Raw genomic sequence first — 22,474 nt, forward strand, 5'->3', positions numbered from 1 at the left:
CGCTATTGAACGTTTCCAGTGTTGCAGGAGCTGTGTTTACTTTGCTTTGTTCCGGGACAATGTGGACCGCTCTGACTTTCAATGTAGCAACTGCTTGCTTGCGGAAGACTACATGAGTGAAGTAGCTACTTTTAGCACGCAAGTAGCAAATCTACATAAGCTACTGGGGAACCCACACCCACCTACTTTATATTTTTCTTCCACCCCAGTATTTGGACGTCGCTCTGGTCTGCTGGAAGTTTCGCCGCCGTGTCGGCTCTCCACAGCCGACTGGCCGGTGCTAGGCAGGGTTCCATCCCCGAATGGGTTTTCCCCTTCCCTGGAGAACGAAGCTGTTCCCAACCAAACCTTCCATGGAGGTACGTCACTCGCCGTGGAAGTCGAAGAAGGCGTCCTCTGGCAACGGGGGTCTCCATGGAGATGTTGAGCCTGGAACTGACACAGACCAGAAACAGCTTTGTCGCCCTGGATCCAGAGGTTCCTGCTTCTTCGTCTTCGGTTCTGTCTCCCATTCCAGTGGCTTATACCTCGGGTTCAGATCCTTGGAGCTCCCAGCCTCACCAGACCATGATGCTGCCTGAGAGATCGGCCCATTCAACATCCCCAGCTGTCATCATAGGCAGCTCTATGGTGAGAAACAGCTCGGTCCCCAATGCAAAACCCCTGTTCTACCCAGGAGCATGAGTACAGGACATAACAAGGCTGCTTCAGACTGTTCTACCCAGGAGCATGAGTACAGGACATAACAATGCTGTTTCTGACTGTTCTACCCAGGAGCATGAGTACAGGACATAACAAGGCTGTTTCAGACAGTTCTACCCAGGAGCATGAGTACAGGACATAACAAGGCTGTTTCTGACTGTTCTACCCAGGAGCATAAGTACAGGACATAACAAGGCTGTTTCTGACTGTTATACCCAGGAGCATAAGTACAGGACATAACAAGGCTGTTTCTGACTGTTCTACCCAGGAGCATGAGTACAGGACATAACAAGGCTGTTTCTGACTGTGCTACCCAGGAGCATGAGTACAGGACATAACAAGGCTGTTTCAGACTGTTCTACCCAGGAGCATGAGTACAGGACATAACAAGGCTGTTTCTGAATGTTCTACCCAGGAGCATGAGTACAGGACATAACAAGGCTGTTTCTGACTGTTCTACCACAGATGCCGGGAGCTGACACTGTCGTAGTCCATGTGGGGTCAACCGACATCAGGAAGGCTAGCTCGGAACATTTGAAAATAGATTTTAAAGAACTGATTTTAGCATTAAAAGACAAAAAAACAGCCAATCATTTCATGTTCAGTACCATCTTTGGGCTGCTGGTGTGAAAGACTCAGCAGACTGCTGGCATTACACATCTGGCTAAAATACTACTGTAGCTCTGCTGGAGCCACTTTTATTGATAACTTTGACACCTCCTTGACACCACCTGTCCATCCAAATCATCTTGGCTCCTGGACTCTGTCCACATATTTCAAGGCTGCATTGAAACAATGACTGGTAAATGATCCAAGACCAGCTCAGTTAATCCCTACCATTGTGACAATGAGTCGTTATAATGCTGCATAAAATGTAAATGATCTTAGGTGCATTCGCAAACACAATGTACAGTAAGCCATTTAATTTATGTACCCCTAATTGCATCTGTTTATCCTACAGCTATTGTAAGCAGAAATCATGAGCCTATAAACCAGAGTTACACTGTTAGCACTGAGGCGGTGTGCAATAGTAGGAAGACTACATTATGCAGCTCACCCTGCACTATCAGCTCCAATGTAAATAACATGAGTAAGTTTACCTCTGAAAAGCTTCCCAGTAAAGCATTAAAAACAATCAAGCAACCCATAAAAGTGATATTAACATATGTATCCTAAGAAACAAGGTCCATGAAGTCAATAACTTGCTTGTAACAGATGACATTCATATTCTGAATATCTCTGAAACTCACTTAGATAATACCTTTGATGATACAGTGGTAGCAATACAAGGTTATAACTTCTACCAAAAAGACAGAAATGCCAACAGGGGCGGTGTTACGGTCTATATTCAGAACCACATTCCTGTAAAGCTTAGAGATGATCTAATGTTAAATATTGTTGAAGTAATATGGCTACAGGTTCATCTGCCTCACCTAAAGCCCATTCCTGTGGGAAGCTGCTATAGACAACCAAGTGCCAACACTCAGTATCTGGATAATATGTGTGAAATGCTTGACAATGTATGTAATATCAACAGAGAAGTATATTTTCTGGGTGATTTAAATATTGACTAGCTATCATTAAGCTGCCCACTCAGGAAAAAACTTCAAACTGTAACCAGTGCCTGAAACCTGGATCAGGTTGTCAGTCAACCTACCAGGGTAGCTACAAACAGCACAGGAATTAAATCATCAACATGTATTGATCACATCTTTACTAATGCTGCAGATATTTCCTTTAAAGCAGTATCCAAATGTAGTGTTCACAATATAATAGCCATATCTAGGAAAATCAAAGTTCCAATATAGTGCATAAGAGGTCATACAATACATTTTATAGTGATTCATATGTTGATGCTGTAAAGAATATTTTCTGGTCTTTATCGAATCTTCCATTCCTCTCAAAAATTTTAGAAAAGGCTGTTGCGCAGCAACTCACTGCCTTCCTGAAGACAAACAATGTATACGAAATGCTTCAGTCTGGTTTTAGACCCCATCATAGCACTGTGCCTGCACTTGTGAAGGTGGTAAATTACCTTTTAATGGCATCAGACCGAGGCTCTGCATCTGTCCTTGTGCTCCTAGCCTTAGTGCTGCTTTTGATACCATCGATCACCACATTCTTTTGGAGAGATTGGAAACCCAAATTGGTCTACATGGACAAGTTCTGGCCTGGTTTAGATCTTATCTGTCGGAAAGATATCAGTTTGTCTCTGTGAATGGTTTGTCCTCTGACAAATCAACTGTAAATTTCGGTGTCCCTCAAGGTTCCGCTTTAGGACCATTATTGTTTTCACTATATATTTTACCTCTTGGGGATGTCATTTGAAAACATAATGTTAACTTTCACTGCTATGCGGATGACACACAGCTGTGCATTTCAATGAAACATGGTGAAGCCCCAAAATTGCCCTCGCTAGAAGCCTGTGTTTCAGACATAAGGAAGTGGATGGCTGCAAACGTTCTACTTTTAAACTCGGACAAAACAGAGATGCTTGTTCTAGGTCCCAAGAAACAAGGAGATTTTCTGTTGAATCTGACAATTAATCTTAATGGTTGTACAGTCGTCTCAAATAAACCTGTGAAGGAACTCGCCGTTACTCTGGACCATGATCTCTCTTTTGACGAACACATCAAGACTGTTTCAAGGACAGCTTTTTTCCATCTACGTAACATTGCAAAAATCAGAAACTTTCTGTCCAAAAATGATGCAGAAAACTTAATCCGTGCTTTTGTCACTTCTAGGTTAGACTACTGCAATGCTCTACTTTCCGGCTACCCGGATAAAGCACTAAATAAACTTCAGTTAGTGCTAAATACGGCTGCTAGAATCCTGACTAGAACCAAAACATTTGATCATATTACTCCAGTGCTAGCCTCCCTACACTGGCTTCGTGGCAAGGCAAGGGCTGATTTCAAGGTTTTCCTGCTAACCTACAACGCATTACATGGGCTTGCTCCTACCTATCTCTCTGATTTGGTCCTGCCGTACATACCTACACGTACGCTATGGTCACAAGACGCAGGCCTCCTAATTGTCCCTAGAATTTCTAAGCAAACAGCTGGAGGCAGGGCTTTCTCCTATAGAGCTCAATTTTTATGGAATGGTCTGCCTAACAATGGGAGAGACGCAAACTCGGTCTCAACCTTTAAGTCTTTACTGAAGACTCATCTCTTCAGTGGGTCATATGATTGAATGTAGTCTGGCCCATGAGTGTGAAGGTGAACGGAAAGGCTCTGGAGCAACGAACCGCCCTTGCTGTCTCTGCCTGGCCAGTTCCCATCTTTCCACTGGGATTCTATGCCTCTAACCCTATTACAGGGGCTGAGTCACTGGCTTGCTGGTGCTCTTTCATGCAGTCCCTGGGAGGGGTGCGTCACTTGAGTGGGTTGAGTCACTGATGTGATCTTCCTGTCTGGGTTGGCGCCCCCCCCTTGGGTTGTGCCGTGGTGGAGATCTTTGTCTCGGCCTTGTCTCAGGATGGTAAGTTGGTGGTTGAAGATATCCCTCTAGTGGTGTGGGGGCTGTGCTTTGGCAAAGTGGGTGGGGTTATATCCTTCCTGTTTGGTCCTGTCCGGGGGTGTCATCAGATGGGGCCACAGTGTCTCCTGACCCCTCCTGTCTCAGCCTCCAGTATTTATACTGCAGTAGTTTATGTGTCGGGGGCTAGGGTCAGTTTGTTATATCTGGAGTACTTCTCCTGTCCTATCCGGTGTCCTGTGTGAATATAAGTATGCTCTCTCTAATTCTCTCTTTCTCTCTTTCTTTCTCTCTCTTGGAGGACCTGAGCCCTAGGACCATGCCTCAGGACTACCTGGCATGATGACTCCTTGCTGTACCCAGTCCACCTGGCCGTGCTGCTGCTCCAGTTTCAACTGTTCTGCCTGTGATTATTATTATTTGACCATGCTGGTCATCTATGAACATTTGAACATCTTGGCCATGTTCTGTTATAATCTCCACCCGGCACAGCCAGAAGAGGACTGGCCACCCCACATAGCCTGGTTCCTCTCTAGGTTTCTTCCTAGGTTTTGGCCTTTCTAGGGAGTTTTTCCTAGCCAACGCGCTTCTACACCTGCAATGCTTGGTGTTTGGGGTTTTTGACTGGGTTTCTGTACAGCACTTTGAGATATCAGCTGATGTACGAAGGGCTATATAAATTAATTTGTTTTCATTTGATTTGGTCTGTGGTGTGTAATGAGGAGCAACCAGACGCTGCACTTGACGCATTTATGAAACTTATTCCTGTTACTAATTAGCATGCACCCATTAAAAAAATGTAAAAACTGTTAAATCCCCTTGTATTGATGATGAATTGAAAAATTGTATGGTTGATTGGGATGAGGCAAAAGTCTGGCAGCCCAACTTATTGGCACTGCAAATTAAGAAATCATGTGACTAAACTAAATAAAAATAAACTACACTATGAAACAATGATAAAAAATATAAAGAATGATAGTAAAAAGCTATGGGGCACCTTAAATGAAATTTTGGGGAACAAAGCCAACTCGGCTCCTTCATTAATTGAAGGACATCCAAGTATATCGGACCAAATTATGAAAGACAAGAATTGTACTTTTGAATTCTGTCAGTGTCAGTGTGGACGAGGTGAAAAATTATTGTTGTCTAACAACAATGACAAGCCGTCGGAGTCTGACAATTTGGATGGAAAACAACAGGATAATAGCGGACGATATTGCCACTCCTATTTGCCACATCTTCAATTTAAGCCTACTAGAGAGCGTGGGCCCTCAGGCCTGGTGAGAAGCTCAAGTCATTCCGCTACCCAAGAATAGTAAAGCCCCTTTTACTGGCTCAAATAGCCGACCAATCAGCCTGTTACCAACCCTTAGTAAACTTCTGTGAAAAAATAGTATTTGACCAGATACAATGCTATTTCACAGTAAACAAATTGACAACAGAATTTCAGCATGCGTATAGCGAAGGACACTCAACAAGCACAGCACTTACACAAATAACTGATGATTGGCTGAGAGAAATTGATGATACAATTTTTGTGGGGGCTGTCTTGTTCGACTTCAGTGCAGCTTTTTACATTATCGATCATAGTCTACTGCTGGAAAAACATATGTGTTATGGCTTTACACTCCCTGCTATAATAGGGATAAAGTCTCACATCTGCTCCTGCCACGCCCTCTAGTGCTCATCCTGTGTCTCCTTGATCTGCCGCTACTCCCCCAGTGCTCTCTCCCTCTCTCAATTCAATTCAATTCAATTCAAGGGCTTTATTGGCATGGGAAACGTGTTAACATTGCCAAAGCAAGTGAAGTAGATAATATATATATATATATATATAAAGTGAAATAAACAATACAAATTAACAGTAAACATTACACACTGTGTGTGTGTGTGTGTGTGTGTGTGTGTGTGTGTGTTTGTGGGGGCGGAGACAGGTGTGCTGGAGTCAGAGCAGATCCCCACCAGCTGCAACCTGTCCATAATCAAGACCTCTACATATACTCAGTCCTGCCTCTTCCACTCTGCCAGATCGCGATCTCTGCTCAGTCAGTATATAATTTCTAGCCATTTGTTACTGTTTAGATCCTGTTATTATGTTGTGCCTGTTTTCCTTGCCTGACACGATTTTCCTCTCCACTACAGTTTTGCCCGCTCTAACTCTGGTCCATGTCTCCAGTCCCACATCTCGTCATCCTGCTACTCTGTCCTGGATTCCCCACTCTACTGCTCCCTTGGATTCCCCTCCGGACCTGCTTACCCTGTCCCAACCCCTCTCGCTCCAGCCTCAGCCTCTGCACCTCGTTTGCTGCAACCCGCCCGAGCTTCCCCTGGCCTGCAATCCATCTCCCCCCTGTGTTTCAATAATAACCTTGGTTACTTCATCCCAGTCTCCTCGTTTGAGTCTGCTCTTGGGTTTCCCTGTTCCACCCCTCGTAACAAAAAATAGTTACTTGTCTAACAGAAGGGTGTTCTTTAATGGAAGCCTCTCAAATATAATCCAGTTAGAATCAGGAATTCCCCAGGGTATCTGTTTAGGCCCCTAGCTTTACTAATGACATGCCATTGACTTTGAGGAAAGCCAGAGTTTCTATGTATGCGGATGACTCAACACTATACACATCAGCTACTACAGTGACTGAAATGACTGCAACACTCAACAAAGAGATGCAGTTAGTTTCCGAGTGGGTGGCAAGGAATAAGTTAGATCCAAATATTTCAAATACTAAAAGCATTGTATTTGGAACAAAACACTCACTAAACCCTAAACCTCAACTAAATATCGTAATAAATAAAGTGGAAATTGAGCAAGTTGAGATGACTAAACTGCTTGGAGTAACCCTAGATTGTAAACTGTCTTGGTCAAAACATATTTATGCAGTAGTAGCTAAGATGGGGAGAAGTCTGTCTATAATAAAGCGATGCTCTGCCTTCTTAACAACACTATCAACAAGGCAGGTCCTACAGACCCTAGTTTTGTCACACCTTGACTACTGTTCAGTGCCGGTTGTGAAACAGCCTAGAACGAACCAGGGTGTCTGTAGTGACACCTCTAGCATTGAGATGCAGTGCCTTAGACCGCTGCGCCACTTGGGAGCCAATAATGATGGACCCCACTGTGTCTCGTTTTTCCAACAAATATATTAACATGTCATTGCGTCATCATGTTTTACTACAAAAGGTAAAGGGGATACTAATTGTTGCCATGTGTCATTTTCAGTACACTAACTTAGGTGGAGGATCCCTTGGAGAGGGGATAATTACTTTTAATGAGTAACTTCTTAAAAACTTTTTATAATCAATTACAAAAGTACTTTTTAAATAGATTATAAGCGGAAGTAACATTTCTATTTTGTCTGCGTATGCACTGAACATTTACGACAGCTCATATTATGATCAATTATCTACCCTGACAATAGATGTAGCTGACATATGACTAATAATTGGTGTCAATTGTTATGCAGTTTGGAAGCACAGACTTAACAGATCAGGGCAGACTGAGGGGAGAGACCAGCATCTTGCCCTTTTGGCATTGGGGAAATGGGCAAATGAGGCGGTGGTTGATGATTAATGGCAAATTATGAATCCTTCCTTTTGAAGTTATCCTTTCCTCCTCTCGACACAAATCCTTCACCCGTATAGACTGTTTTCACTTCAAAGGGCCTATTCAAATAAGTTAATGTATAGATCTATTACCCATGGCCATCTCCAAGCATGCAGCACGTTGGCAGTTTAACCTATCATTGCTCCAGATTACACATTTAAAAAGGAATTTGAAGAACAATTACTAGAATTCATTAGCATTAACCAACCATCAGTGTGTGGGACCCCTGTATGCTGTGGGATGCAGTGAAGGGCTTCATTAGGGATAGCACTACCTCAGACCAAATGTGGGATGTTTACTGGGATGAATCTTGTCCTGGAGGCAGAGCTGAGAGGTTTCCACTTGATGGGCCGGCCTCAAAGTCAAAATTGGCTACATTTATGAAAACAAAAATGAGCTTTTTGGTCTTAATTTAAGGTTAGGGTTAGGCACAGTGTTAGCAGTGTGGTTAAGGTTAGGGGTAAGGTTAGGTTTTATGACTTTGTGGCTAGGCCAGCGAGTGACCACCCTGCAGAGTTGCCTCCAGGACAAGATCTATCCCAATAAATGGCAACCTGCAAATTTCAGGTTTTACAATCGAAGTTACCTGCTGCAGCGTATCTCCGAGTTCTGTACTCAGCTCTTTAACCGCCAGTTGCTAAAGTGCAGAGGCCTGCCTGCCGTTCCGCCATAGATGGAGCCCCATCTGTACAAAAGCCCACCATTCAATCCCATGGAATCCTGTTCTTCATCAATATCACCACGCAGCACACTGAACATCCATCCCCTGTGCGTTTCATTCTCGGGAATCGTGAGACAGAACAATATGTCCTCGTGAATAGCATCCCACGACATGTATAGCGGACCAAAGTCAATGTATGGGCATCTCAGCCCTCACATCTAACATCCATTTGGAGAGCATAAGCTGGGGAGTTTTTGAGTTTCCTCTTGTTGCTAGCAGTAGCATAAATCATTTGTTTAACAGTGTTATCTGACAAAGGTATTGATGTGAGTCTCTGTGCCTCTGCCTCCCCACACATTGTTTTCACCATATCTCTATGTATGAGTGTCCAGTATGAAGGAAGTTAGAGACTGTTTCCCCAATGTTAACTAGCGTTAGCGCAATGACTGGATGTCTATTGTATCTACTAAGCGAATCCTTTCGGTCAGTCCTCAACACTGTTGACTAGAAGTTGAGGTCCCACGTTCGGTAGTGTTAACCTTGCAGTTCGCCTGAGAACAGTGAAGCAGGAAGACGGGGATTAAGTCATGCTGAGGAAAGCTTAGAGAACGCAGTTTCAGATCAATGTGAAGTCTTTGCTGCCCTCCAAAGCAAAAAGGCAGTAACTGCTCATAGAGTGGAACTGAGAAAAATGTCTTGAAAGTTTTTAATTGTCCAGCCAAATGAATTCTAGGGAGATCATTGGAGATGTAATGATCTGTTGCCTTACAATGAGTAAATTTTTTTGTATTCATGTTGACCCTGACCTCTGACATGACCTTTGACCCTTAAACGGCAGTTACTGCATTCTTCCTTGGCATGGTATGTTATAAATTGCAGGGTAATACCAAAACGAAGAGCAGTATCTGCTATTTTAATTTGTTAGTTTACTATACATTTATGCTATTAATACAAGAGCAGTGTAATTACCGACAGTGTAAAAGAGTTTAAACTGCATCATTTGTGTGTCTTCCACTAAGATACCAGTTGCATTTACATTGAGATGTAGGTTCTGCGTCAGTCACATTACATACTGTGTTTCACAAGTAGCCCATGTCTTGTTATAAGAATACATGTTAAAAGCAGCACTGCAATTATTTGAATTACATGAAATTATGACCTGTCTTGTAATATATAATGATGGAACATGATAGATGTATGACGTAGGGTAGTAGAAATTATTTTTTTAAATTACCATGAGGTTGCTAATAAAAACATTTTATTTGTATTTTTTCAAATGACACTTTTGAATGAATAAATAAATGACAGCTTTAAGAATACATTTTAAACATATTCACGTTCATATTCATAAGAGGATGCAAATTACATTTATCTACAATTGATAAAATGCTGAATAGTTACATTTCATTTTTATGTAACATTTCATTTTTAAGTAAAACTTCTTCAGTGCTCTTCAGTGCTCTTGCCTGCATTGGAAGTTGCAGCCACATGGAGGAAGTCCCCGAAGTCGTACACCACACCTCCAGGTCGAGCTTTCATTTCCTGTTCCACGCCATGGTGGAAACTGTCTGCACTCATGAAGGTGTGTCCTGGCTCGAGGAACTTGAGGGTGATGTCCTCCATCAAAGTTGAGTCAGCATTGACAACACTCACCAGTGATGTTAGGAGGCACCAGTTTTTGTTTTGTGAAGTGCAGTTATCCACCCAATACCCTGCATGCTTGACATCTCTCTCCCTCTCCAGTGCTGTTACGTAAGATGAAGTAATCTCCTCTGCTTTCCGACCAGCTGTTCCTTCATGCCATACCACTGAGATTGTTTTCTTCTTCCTTTGAGACTTCTTTCCCATGATAGCGAATGTCTCGTGATAGGCAACGATTCTTGTGAACAATGCTGTTTTCACACCTCTCATGCGAGTGAGCATGATGACTTTTTGCATATCAACGCTCCTCACAGACCAGTCCTCAGGCCAATCTTTCTGTGCATCAGCCTGGTAATGGCTTCTGCTCTGCTCTGCAGACTTCTTATACTCCTCATATTTCCTACATTGCAAGCAGTCGGGGTTGGGGATGGTGAATTCAAGTGCTGCATGGCTGTTGTCTTGGCAGGCTTGGGTTTCCATGGCCTCATTCTTCCTGTGCTCCATCGTAAGGATGATGACCCTGCACCAAACAGAGCTCTCACTCCTCTTCTCCAAGCTTCACAAAGCTGATGTTCCTTCCCTTTACCGCCTTGCAATAAGTTTCGTAACCGCAGCTGGCATCTTTGTTCTTTTCCTTGTAGTCATTATGCATGAACCGTATATTGACGTCACTAGGGAGGTAGAGGGGCATGCTCTCGTCTGTAGTGGCTGATTTGGGGATGGAAGGACTCAATGTGTGCAGGATTGGATTCATGTTCAATTTGCTCGCTGAAGCTTTCTTTCCCCTCTGATCCTTTGGTGGAATCAGTTTGGTGGTGATTGACTTGCCCATCATTGTGACAATCAGCCTGTCATTTTTGAGGTGTTACAGAAGGTGGTACAGAAACCATCTTCCAAACCGACTGTCAGCGCCAACAGTGATATTTTCCTTAGATTGCTGTGCCACCATGTGAAAGATCCATGTCCTCTTCTCCTTATACTTCATCTCCCAATACTTTTCCCATATTACCTTTTGCCTACCCTCTGAAATATTCTGACTACTTTGCCTCTTGCATTTGGGACCACATGGCTTACCCATTGGTGGAATCTTGGATTTCTTGTTTGATAGGTTGTCTAGAGTTGTGTCCACGGGCCGAGCTGCCACTTGTGCTGGAACATCCAACTCTGAAGGTGGATGATAATCTTCATCATCATCATCATTGGCAATTGATTTCTCATCTGATAGACTGATGTCTAAAAAGTCAGAGACCACCCACTGGTTCTCTATTTCCTCAAATAGTGTTGCCACTGTGACTTCAGTTAAAGGGGGTAGATCAGGAATCTTTGTTGGAATGAGGCCCTCAAACTCAACTGAAATAAACAGAGCAAATTATCAGGGACCTGCATCCTAATGATTCTATTCTGTCATGGATGATAATAGTTAATACTGACATTTTGTGGTGTGCAAATATATGATCATAATCCTTTTCGGTTATTCTATAATATAGGATATAATCAATGTTGATTTTATCTTGTGCAAACATTATCAAAATAATTTTCACTGTCATAAAACTCAGTTATTTATAAATACAAATACAAACAAATTGCATGGATGGACATTGATAGGAATGAAACCTAGTATTGACGTGGTTGTACTGTCCTAATACACCCTCACATGGCAATTTTGACCTGCATAGATACTAATCATCTAGACCACAAGGTTTGGTGGAAGACATGTTTTTTCTGCATTCATGTAAAGATGGCACTGAAGCAGACACATTGAGCACACATTTGGCATGTCAAAGCTTGTTGTACTAATTACATATGCCACCAACAAAAGGGATGGATACAACTTGGGATTTTAACTTTCCTGACCGGGACAGTCACGCAATACTGGAATATAAAAGAAAAGCAGAATCCCTGAACATGTGAGTAGATATATTAATAATGAGCTAGCAATGCTGTGTGTGTGCGCATCAGGAAAACGAGTGTGGGTGGCTTTTGACAATTCAGTATGGATGCAAGTCCAACTGACCGTCAGCTGGCTAGAGATCGTGTGTGGTGTAACGTTACGGATTCAAATAACCCATAGAATGTCAGAATACAACTACAAGTATTATATTAATTATAGGTATAATAGATTGAAGCTAGTATAAACTGCTGATCGTCTCTTATGGGAACATGTAGCACAAATCTATTGTTTCATGCTAATGCTAGCGAGGTAGGTTTTGACATTTTGGTAGGGGCGCGTCAGTTTTAGCTAAGTGGCTGTCACTGGCTAGAAATCGTGTGTATGGTGTACTGATTCAAAGAAACCATCAGATGATATTTCAGAATATACTTCATTATATGGCTAATAGATTGAAGTTAGTATCAATTTCAGATCTCGTCTTATGAGAGCAGGTAGCATTGTTAGTCTATGCACGCTAGCTAGTTAGCTAGCTAATTAATTTTGATCTCAGATCTACTTAGCTAGCTAGTTCTTACCAGTGTCTGGATGTCGGCGTTTCAGAGCAAGTTCAACCATCATTTCCCCTCGGGAATGCTGTGCCATGGTGTTGTATCCCTAGATTAGCTATGTATATGTGTGTAGCTGTCAGTCAGTGTCATACAGGTTCGATTGCATCACTATCAGAATAAAATTATATGAAACCATGGTCAAATGCAGTAACTGCAGCCAAGGGCAGGTTGAAACCAAGCTAAAAGGCAGTAAGTTCAGTTACTGCCATTTACCTCCCTTTCACAGTAACTTTTTGCAGTTACTGCTAATACGAACACCATTTTCTCCCAAACACAATACAACAGAGGCAGGATACTTGTCCACATGATTAAGCATGCATTTAATGTAACAAAAATTACATTAACTCGTTTTCAACCAAATGAGCAGTTACTGCCTTTTTTCTTTATTATCATTGGGTTTACTTGATAGCTACCTACACAAATAGCTAGCTAGAACAAAGTGTTAATAAGATATTCATTTAAAAAGATTAATGCAGTAGCATGCTAGCAGATACCATAGACTTCCAATAATTTAGCTAACGCCAATTAGCAATTACGCTAGCGCTAGTTGGCAATTTCCTTCAAACTGCACGCTGAGACATAAAAATTGTATTCATGAGTTCATCTGACTGTGGGGAAGTAGTTAAAGGGCTTAAATGCCAAAATCCCGAAGTACGCATTTAAGGCAAAAGCAAAAAGGAAACCCAGCTTCCCAGTGGTGTGAGCCTACCAGACGAGCTAAATGCCTTCTACGCTCGCTTCAAGGCTAGCAACACTGAACCATGTATGAGAGCCCCAGCTGTTCCAGACAATTGTGTGATCACACCCTCCATAGCCTATGTGAGTGAGACCATTAAACAGGTTAACATTCACAAGGGCAATACTTATTACCAGGATGTTTACTCTGAGCATGTGCTGACCAGATGGCAAGTGTCTTCACTGACATTTTCAACCTCTCCTTGACCCAGTGTATAATACCTACACGTTTCAAGCAGACTCCCATCCCACCTGTCTAAATGACTATCGGGGCACTATCAGGGACTATCGGGGTACTCACCTCTGTAGCCATGAAAGGCTGGTCATGCCTCACATCAACACCATCATCCCAGACACCCTGGACCAACTCCAATTCACATACCGCCCCAATAGATCCACAGATGGATCTCTATTGCACTCCACGCCGCCCTTTCCCACCTGGACAAAAGGAACACCTGTGAGAATGCTGTTCATTGACCACAGCTCAGTGTTCAACACCATAGTGCCCTACAAGCTCATCACTAAGCTAAGGACCCTGGGACTGAACACCTCCCTCTTCAACTGGATCCTGGACTTCCTGATGGCTGCACCCAGATAGTGAGAGTAGGCAACAACACATCTGCCACGCTGACCCTCAACACAGGGGATCCTCAGGGATGCATGCTTAGTCCCCTCCTGTACTCCCTGTTGACACACGACTGCGTGGCCGCCCACGACTCCAAATGACTCCAACGATGAGACAGCCTATAGGGAGGATGTCAGAGACCTGGCAGTGTGGTGCCAGGACAACAACCTCTCCCTCTAGACCCAAACTGTTATAGACCTATATCCATCCTGCCTTGCCTTTCTAAAGTATTCGAAAGCCAAGTTAATAAACAGATCACTGACCGTTTCGAAACCCACCGTACCTTCTCCGCTGTGCAATCCGGTTTCCGAGCTGCTCACGGGTGCACCTCAGCCACACTCATGATACTGAACGATATCATAACCGCCATCGATAAAAGACAGTACTGTGCAGCCCTCTTCATCGACCTGGCCAAGGCTTTTGACTCTGTCAATCACTGCATTCTTATCGGCAGACTCAACAGCCTTGGTTTCTTAAATGACTGCCTGGTTCACCAACTACTTTTCAGATAGAGTTCAGTGTGTCAAATCAGAGGGCCTGTTGTCCGGACCTCTGGCAGTCTCTATGGGGGTGCCACAGGGTTAAATTCTCGGGCCGACTCTTTTCTCTGTATATATCAATGATGTCGCTTTTGCTGCTGGTGATTCTCTGACCCACCTCTACGAAGAAAACACCATTCTGTATACATCTGGCCCTTCTTTGGACACTGTGCTAACAAACCTCCAAACGAGCTTCAATGCCATACAACACTCCTTCCGTGGCCTCCAACTGCTCTTAAACGCCAGTAAAACCAAATGCATGCTCTTCAAACGTTCGCTGCCCGCATCCCGCCCGACTAGCATCACTACTCTGGACGGATCTGACTTAGAATATGTGGACAACTACAAATACCTAGATGTCTTGCGAGACTGTAAACTCTCCTTTCAGACTCATATTAAACATCTCCAATACAAAACTAAATCTAGAATCGGCTTCCTATTTCCCAACAAAGCCTCCTTCACTCACGCCATCAAACATACCCTCGTAAAACTGACTATCCTACCGATCCTCGACTTCGGCGATGTCATTTACAAAATAGCTTCCAATACTCTACTCAGCAAACTGGATGCAGTCTATCACAGTGCCATCCATTTTGCCACCAAAAGCTCCTTATACCACCCACCACTCCGACCTATATGCTCTAGTCGGCTGGCCCTTGCTACATATTCGTCGCTAGACCCACTGGCTCCAGGTCATCTATAAGTCTATGCTAGGTAAAGCTCCACCTTATCTCAGCTCACTGGTCACGATAACAACACCCACCTGTAGCACACACTCCAGCTTGTACAGTGGGGCAAAAAAGTATTTAGTCAGCCACCAATTCTGCAAGTTCTCCCACTTAAGAAGATGAGAGAGGCCTGTAATTTTCATCATAGGTATGACAGACAAAATGAGAGAAAAAAAATCCAGAAAATCACATTGTAGGATTTTTATGAATTTATTTGCAAATTATGGTGGAAAATAAGTATTTGGTCACCTACAAACAAGCAAGATTTCTGGCTCTCACAGACCTGTAACTTCTGCTTTAAGAGGCTCCTCTGTCTTCCACTCGTTACCTGTATTAATGGCACCTGTTTGAACTTGTTACAGTGCCTTGCGAAAGTATTCGGCCCCCTTGAACTTTGCGACCTTTTGCCACATTTCAGGCTTCAAACATAAAGATATAGAACTGTATTTTTTTGTAAAGAATCAACAACAAGTGGGACACAATCATGAAGTGGAAGGACATTTATTGGATATTTCAAACTTTTTTAACAAATCAAAAACTGAAAAATTGGGCGTGCAAAATTATTCAGACCCTTTACTTTCAGTGCAGCAAACTCTCTCCAGAAGTTCAGTGAGGATCTCTGAATGATCCAATGTTGACCTAAATGACTAATGATGATAAATACAATCCACCTGTGTGTAATCAAGTCTCCGTATAAATGCACCTGCACTGTAATAGTCTCAGAGGTCCGTTAAAAGCGCAGAGAGCATCATGAAGAACAAGGAACACACCAGGCAGGTCCGAGATACTGTTGTGAAGAAGTTTAAAGCCGGATTTGGATACAAAAAGATTTCCCAAGCTTTAAACATCCCAAGGAGCACTGTGCAAGCGATAATATTGAAATGGAAGGAGTATCAGACCACTGCAAATCTACCAAGACCTGGCCGTCCCTCTAAACTTTCAGCTCATACAAGGAGAAGACTGATCAGAGATGCAGCCAAGATGCAGCCACTCTGGATGAACTGCAGAGATCTACAGCTGAGGTGGGAGACTCTGTCCATAGGACAACAATCAGTCGTATATTGCACAAATCTGGCCTTTATGGAAGAGTGGCAAGAAGAAAGCCATTTATTAAAGATATCCATAAAAAGTGTCGTTTAAAGTTTGCAACAAGCCACCTGGGAGACACACCAAACATGTGGAAGAAGGTGCTCTGGTCAGATGAAACCAAAATTGAACTTTTTGGCAACAATGCAAAACGTTATGTTTGGCGTAAAAGCAACACAGCTCATCACCCTGAACACACCATCCCCACTGTCAAACATGGTGGTGGCAGCATCATGGTTTGGGCCTGCTTTTCTTCAGCAGGGACAGGGAAGATGGTTAAAATTGATGGGAAGATGGATGGAGCCAAATACAGGACCATTCTGGAAGAAACCTGATGGAGTCTGCAAAAGACCTGAGACTGGGACGGAGATTTGTCTTCCAACAAGACAATGATCCAAAACATAAAGCAAAATCTACAATGGAATGGTTCAAAAATTAACATATCCAGGTGTTAGAATGGCCAAGTCAAAGTCCAGACCTGAATCCAATCGAGAATCTGTGGAAAGAACTGAAAACTGCTGTTCACAAATGCTCTCCATCCAACCTCACTAAGCTCGAGCTGTTTTGCAAGGAGGAATGGGAAAAAATGTCAGTCTCTCGATGTGCAAAACTAATAGAGACATACCCCAAGCGACTTACAGCTGTAATCGCAGAAAAAGGTGGCGCTACAAAGTATTAACTTAAGGGGGCTGAATAATTTTGCACGCCCAATTTTTCAGTTTTTGATTTGTTACATTTTTTTGAAATATCCAATAAATGTCGTTCCACTTCATGATTGTGTCCCACTTGTTGTTGATTCTTCACAAAAAAATACAGTTTTATATCTTTATGTTTGAAGCCTGAAATGTGGCAAAAGGTCGCAAAGTTCAAGGGGGCCGAATACTTTCGCAAGGCACTGTATCAGTATAAAAGACACCTGTCCACAACCTCACACAGTCACACTCCAAACTCCACTATGGCCAAGACCAAAGAGCTGTCAAAGGACACCAGAAACAAAATTGTAGACCTGCACCAGGCTGGGAAGACTGAATCTGCAATAGGTAAGCAGCTTGGTTTGAAGAAATCAACTGTGGGAGCAATTATTAGGAAATGGAAGACATAGAAGACCACTGATATTCTCCCTTGATCTGGGGCTCCACGCAAGATCTCACCCCGTGGGGTCAAAATGATCCCAAGAACGGTGAGCAAAAATCCCAGAACCACACAGGGGGAGACCTAGTGAATGACCTGCAGAGAGCTGGGACCAAAGTAACAAAGCCTACCATCAGTAACACACTACGCCGCCAGGGACTCAAATCCTGCAGTGCCAGACGTGTCCCCCTGCTTAAGCCAGTACATGTCCAGGCCCATCTGAAGTTTGTTAGAGAGCATTTGGATGATCCAGAAGAAGATTGGGAGAATGTCATATGGTCAGATGAAACCAAAATATAACTTTTTGGTAAAAACTCAACTCGTCGTGTTTGGAGGACAAAGAATGCTGAGTTGCATTCAAAGAACACCATACCTACTGTGAAACATGGGGGTGGAAACATCATGCTTTGGGACTGTTTTTCTGCAAAGGGACCAGGACGACTGATCCGTGTAAAGGAAAGAACGAATGGGGCCATGTATCGTGAGATTTTGAGTGAAAACCTCCTTCCATCAGCAAGGGCATTGAAGATGAAACGTGGCTGGGTCTTTCAGCATGACAATGATCCCAAACACACCGCCCGGGCAACGAAGGAGTGGCTTCGTAAGAAGCATTTCAAGGTCCTGGAGTGGCCTAGCCAGTCTCCAGATCTCAACCCCATAGAAAATCTTTGGAGGGAGTTGAAAGTCCGTGTTGCCCAGCAACAGCCCCAAAACATCACTGCTCTAGAGGAGATCTGCATGGAGGAATGGGCCAAAATACCAGCAACAGTGTGTGAAAACCTTGTGAAGACTTACAGAAAACGTTGGACCTCTGTCATTGACAAGAAAGGGTATATAACAAAGTATTGAGATAAACTTTTGTTATTGACCAAATACTTATTTTCCACCATAATTTGCAAATAAATTCATTAAAAATCCTACAATGTGATTTTCTGGATTTTTTCCCTCATTTTGTTTGTCATAGTTGAAGTGTACCTATGATGACAATTACAGGCCTCTCTCATCCTTTTAAGTGGGAGAACTTGCACAATTGGTGGCTGACTAAATACTTTTTTGCCCCACTGTATATCTCACTGGTCGTCCCCAAAGCCAACACCTCCTTCAGCAGCCTTTCCTTACAGTTCTCTGTTGCCAATGACTGGAACGAATTGCAAAAATCGCTGAAGCTGGAGACTTATATTTCCCTCACTAACTTTAAACATCAGCTATCTGAGCAGCTAACCGATCGCTGCAGCTGTACATAGCCCATCTGTAAATAGCCCACCCAATCTACCTACCTCATCCCCATGTTGTTTTTTATTTACTTTACTGCTCTTTTGCACACCAGTATTTCTACTTGCACATCATCATCTGCTCATCTATCACTCCAGTGTTCATTTGCTAAACTGTAATTACTTCCCTACTATGGCCTATTTATTGCATACCTCCATTTGCACACACTGTATATAGACTCTCTCTTTTTTATATTGTGTTATTGACTGTATGCTTGTTTATTCCTGTCACGTCCTGACCTTTAATAAAGGTGAAAAAATAAATAAAAATCAGCTAGACAAAGGAGCTGATCATAGACTACCGGAAATGAAGGGCAGAGCATGCCCCCATTCACATCAACGGGGCTGCAGTGGAGTGGGTCGAGAGCTCCTGTGTCCAGGTCACTTAATAATCCCCAGTTTACAATTGGCTCATTCATCCCCCTCCTCTCCCCTGTAACTATTCCCCAGGTCGTTGCTGTAAATGAGAACGTGTTCTCAACTTACCTGGTAAAATAATGGATAAATAAAATAAATAAAAATCACTAAGGACCTATCATAGTCCAAACACACCAACAGTCGTGAAGATTGCACAACAATGCCTCTTCCCCCTCAGGAGGCTAAAAAGATTTAGATCCTCAAAATGTTCTACAGCAGCACCATTGAGAGAATCGTGACTGGCTGCATCACTGCTTGGTACGGCAACTGCTTGGCTGGCTCTATGCACACTCACTGGACTCACACACTCACACATATCACACACACACACATATTGACACCACACACACACTCACACATATCACACACACACACACACACATATTGACACCACACACACACTCACACATATCACACACATATTGACACCACACACACACTCACACATTTCACACACATATTGACACCACACACACACTCACACATATCACACACATATTGACACCACACACACACTCACACATAGACACACTTTAACACTCTTCACATACGCTGCTGCTACCTTGTTTATTATCTATCCTGATTGCCTAGTCACTTTTACCCCTACCTACATGTACATATTGCTGCAATTACCTCAACTACCTCACACCCCTGCACATTGATTCGATATCGGTGCTCCTTGTATATAGTCGTGTTATTGTTACTTTATTGTGTTAATATTTCCTTTTTTATTTTTGTGAATTTTTCTCACTTTTTAACTAGATTTAACTGGATTGTTAGGAAAGGGCTCGTAAGTAAGTATTTCACGGTAAAGTCTATACCTGTTGTATTCGGCGTATGTGACAAATACAATTTTATTTGATATCATACTAATTGGATCTTCCTGCATATATTTTTACTATGCGACATCTACTACTGAGTCCAGGTTGCAATAATAGGGCGCCAACAGCTGGTCATAAAGAGTTGTCTTGAATATAAAACAGGTAATACAGTGGATGTATCTGAGACTAGAGATGAATTACAGATTAATTTCCCCCTTTTAAACAAGTCTAATGCTCCACAATAACCAAGCTTCAATGTCTACTCTATACGAAGGATATTGGGACATAGGGCTGTTACAATTTGTAATACTGGTGTCATAAGGTTTCTAAAGAAAACACAGTAATTTAGTAATGATTGTGCTAATTCTGATAGTCACTAACTTCTTTACACTAATTGTATGGGTTGAGAGTTTATTGATCTCGCTCTCTTTCCACCTTACTTTGTAGAGAGTGCCGACGAACTGTGAAGCAGAAAGAAATTTAGAAGAAAACTAGAAATATTGAAAGTTGATAACTGAACTTAAACGTAGGAAAAAGTTGTAAAATATACACTGAGTATACAAAACATTAAGAACACCTGCTCTTTCCATGACATAGACTGACCAGGTGAAAGCTATGATCCCTTAAATCTGTGTAGATGAAGGGGAGGAGCCAGATTAAAGAAGGATTTTTAAGCCTTGAGACAATTGAGACATGGATTGTGTATGTGTGCCATTCAGATGGTGACTGGGCAAGACAAAAAATGTAAGTGCCTTTGAACAGGGTATGGCAGTATGTGCCAGGCGCACCAGTTTGAGTCAAGAACTGCAACACTGCTAGGTTTTTCACGCTCAACAGTGTGTATTAAGAATGGTCCACCACCAAAAGGACATCCAGCCAACTTGACACATTGAAGCATTGAAGTCAACATATGCCAGCATCCCTGTGGAATGCTTTTGACACCTTGTAGAGTCCAATTAAAGCTGTCCTGAGGCAAAAAGGAGAGTGCAACTCAATATTAGGAAGATGGTCGAAATATTTGGTATTCTTAGTGTATTTTCAACTAAAGAAGAATCAAGTGCTCAGGTAATCAGTGTGCTAAACCAGAAGGGAATTGGGATGTATTTTCCATTGATGTTTGTGAACAGAGGATCCTAACTGGTTTTCTATGGTTTTGTGTACTGAGACAATTGAGGGCACTGACTTACATTTTTATTGGGTACCCAGTTTATTATTTTTGATGAACTTATTGGATAAAACTGTATTGTTATGAATGAATGGTCATTGCAGTTGTGATACTCTGGTGTTGTGTATTGATCTTGAACATTAAAAAAGATAATGAAAAAACAAATGTTTTCAATTATAGATAAACTTCAATTTAAAATGCATACCCCTGTGTCCTTGCAGTATTCTTCCTTCAGTAGATATTGAATGTTATCCTTTGCCTTACTAGATAACATTGCTTTAGAAACCAGTCTCATTTCAAACCTAAATAGACTGTATGCACATCATACATACTAACTCTAAAGTAGTTCCTGGTGTGTTACAATTGAATAGGAACCTACAACCCAATTTTAAAAAAATAAAAAATTAATTCAACTAACAAAACATATATGCCCTTTTTGCATGTGCTTATTGTGACTGGAGATTACAGTGTTTGGATGACATCTAAGAAATAGTAATAATAACAGGCCGAGAGAATCCACACACACACTCCCTTCGGTCTGTCTGCCCCGCAAACCACGCCAGTCTGGGTATTCTGCTTTTGTTCTTGCGGAGCGGCTGAGGTTCCTTCCCTTCCATAATCCACAGATCGATATTTTTCATTTGCAAACGAAGGCATTCACTTCATTCATTTATGAGAACCCCTTAGGCTACATAATCATATCCTTGCTCTATACATATGTGTTATACAATTGTTGATGCGCAGGCTACAGGCTTGCCTACACAAAGGAAATGTATCCCCATACAACACGATGTCCATGTCATAGGGAGGGACGTAGCCTAGATTACACGTGAAGTAGGCAATTTGAATATGTGCGCTACAGAATATGCAAACAAACAAACCCATGTAAACAATGCGAATGTAGGCCATTTTACCGTGCTCAATCAACAGACACACATACCTTCGAAAAATCGACCATAAATATCCTACCCATACAGTAAAGTTCACTGACTGTGCACACACATCCATCGCACACTACTCACCGTTCCTTCTCCTGATCGTGTTGCTTATAATATAATGAGGTGGATATAGCATTGATCAACTGTATAGCCTATCTGCAATAAAACCCATAGTCTATATCATTGTTGGTTTTTCAGTCTGCACTGACCAAACAGGCATTTTGGTGCAGTTGTGCGATGCGCCAGCGACCTATCCTGCGGGAGTCATTCCAGGAGCATGCATGCTCGCCCCCGTGTTGTTTTGACGAGGTGCAATCCACTGTACCAGACGCCGTGCGTGTTTTGCGTCTGTGAGCGTGTACGCGCGTATTGGTGTCTGGTGTTGTAGGGTGGATGAGATAAACGTTCTCATTCAAGCACGGCGAGTTTAGACC

General features: G+C 42.5%; 1 protein-coding gene across 1 annotated transcript in view; it reads right to left on the bottom strand.

The window, feature by feature from the left end:
* The window catches only part of LOC110496836 (proline-rich protein 5-like), a 62,868-nt gene extending 40,394 nt beyond the window's left edge, over positions 1-22,474 (bottom strand). Inside the window, exon 1 of the mRNA XM_090208464.1 lies at positions 22,125-22,474. The gene's annotated coding sequence lies outside the window, so the exon portion shown is untranslated. The remainder of the gene's footprint in view (positions 1-22,124) is intronic.

The sequence above is a fragment of the Oncorhynchus mykiss genome, chromosome 2 (assembly GCF_057628025.1).
Source record: "Oncorhynchus mykiss isolate SJ-2025 chromosome 2, ASM5762802v1, whole genome shotgun sequence".
NCBI lineage: Eukaryota > Metazoa > Chordata > Actinopteri > Salmoniformes > Salmonidae > Oncorhynchus > Oncorhynchus mykiss.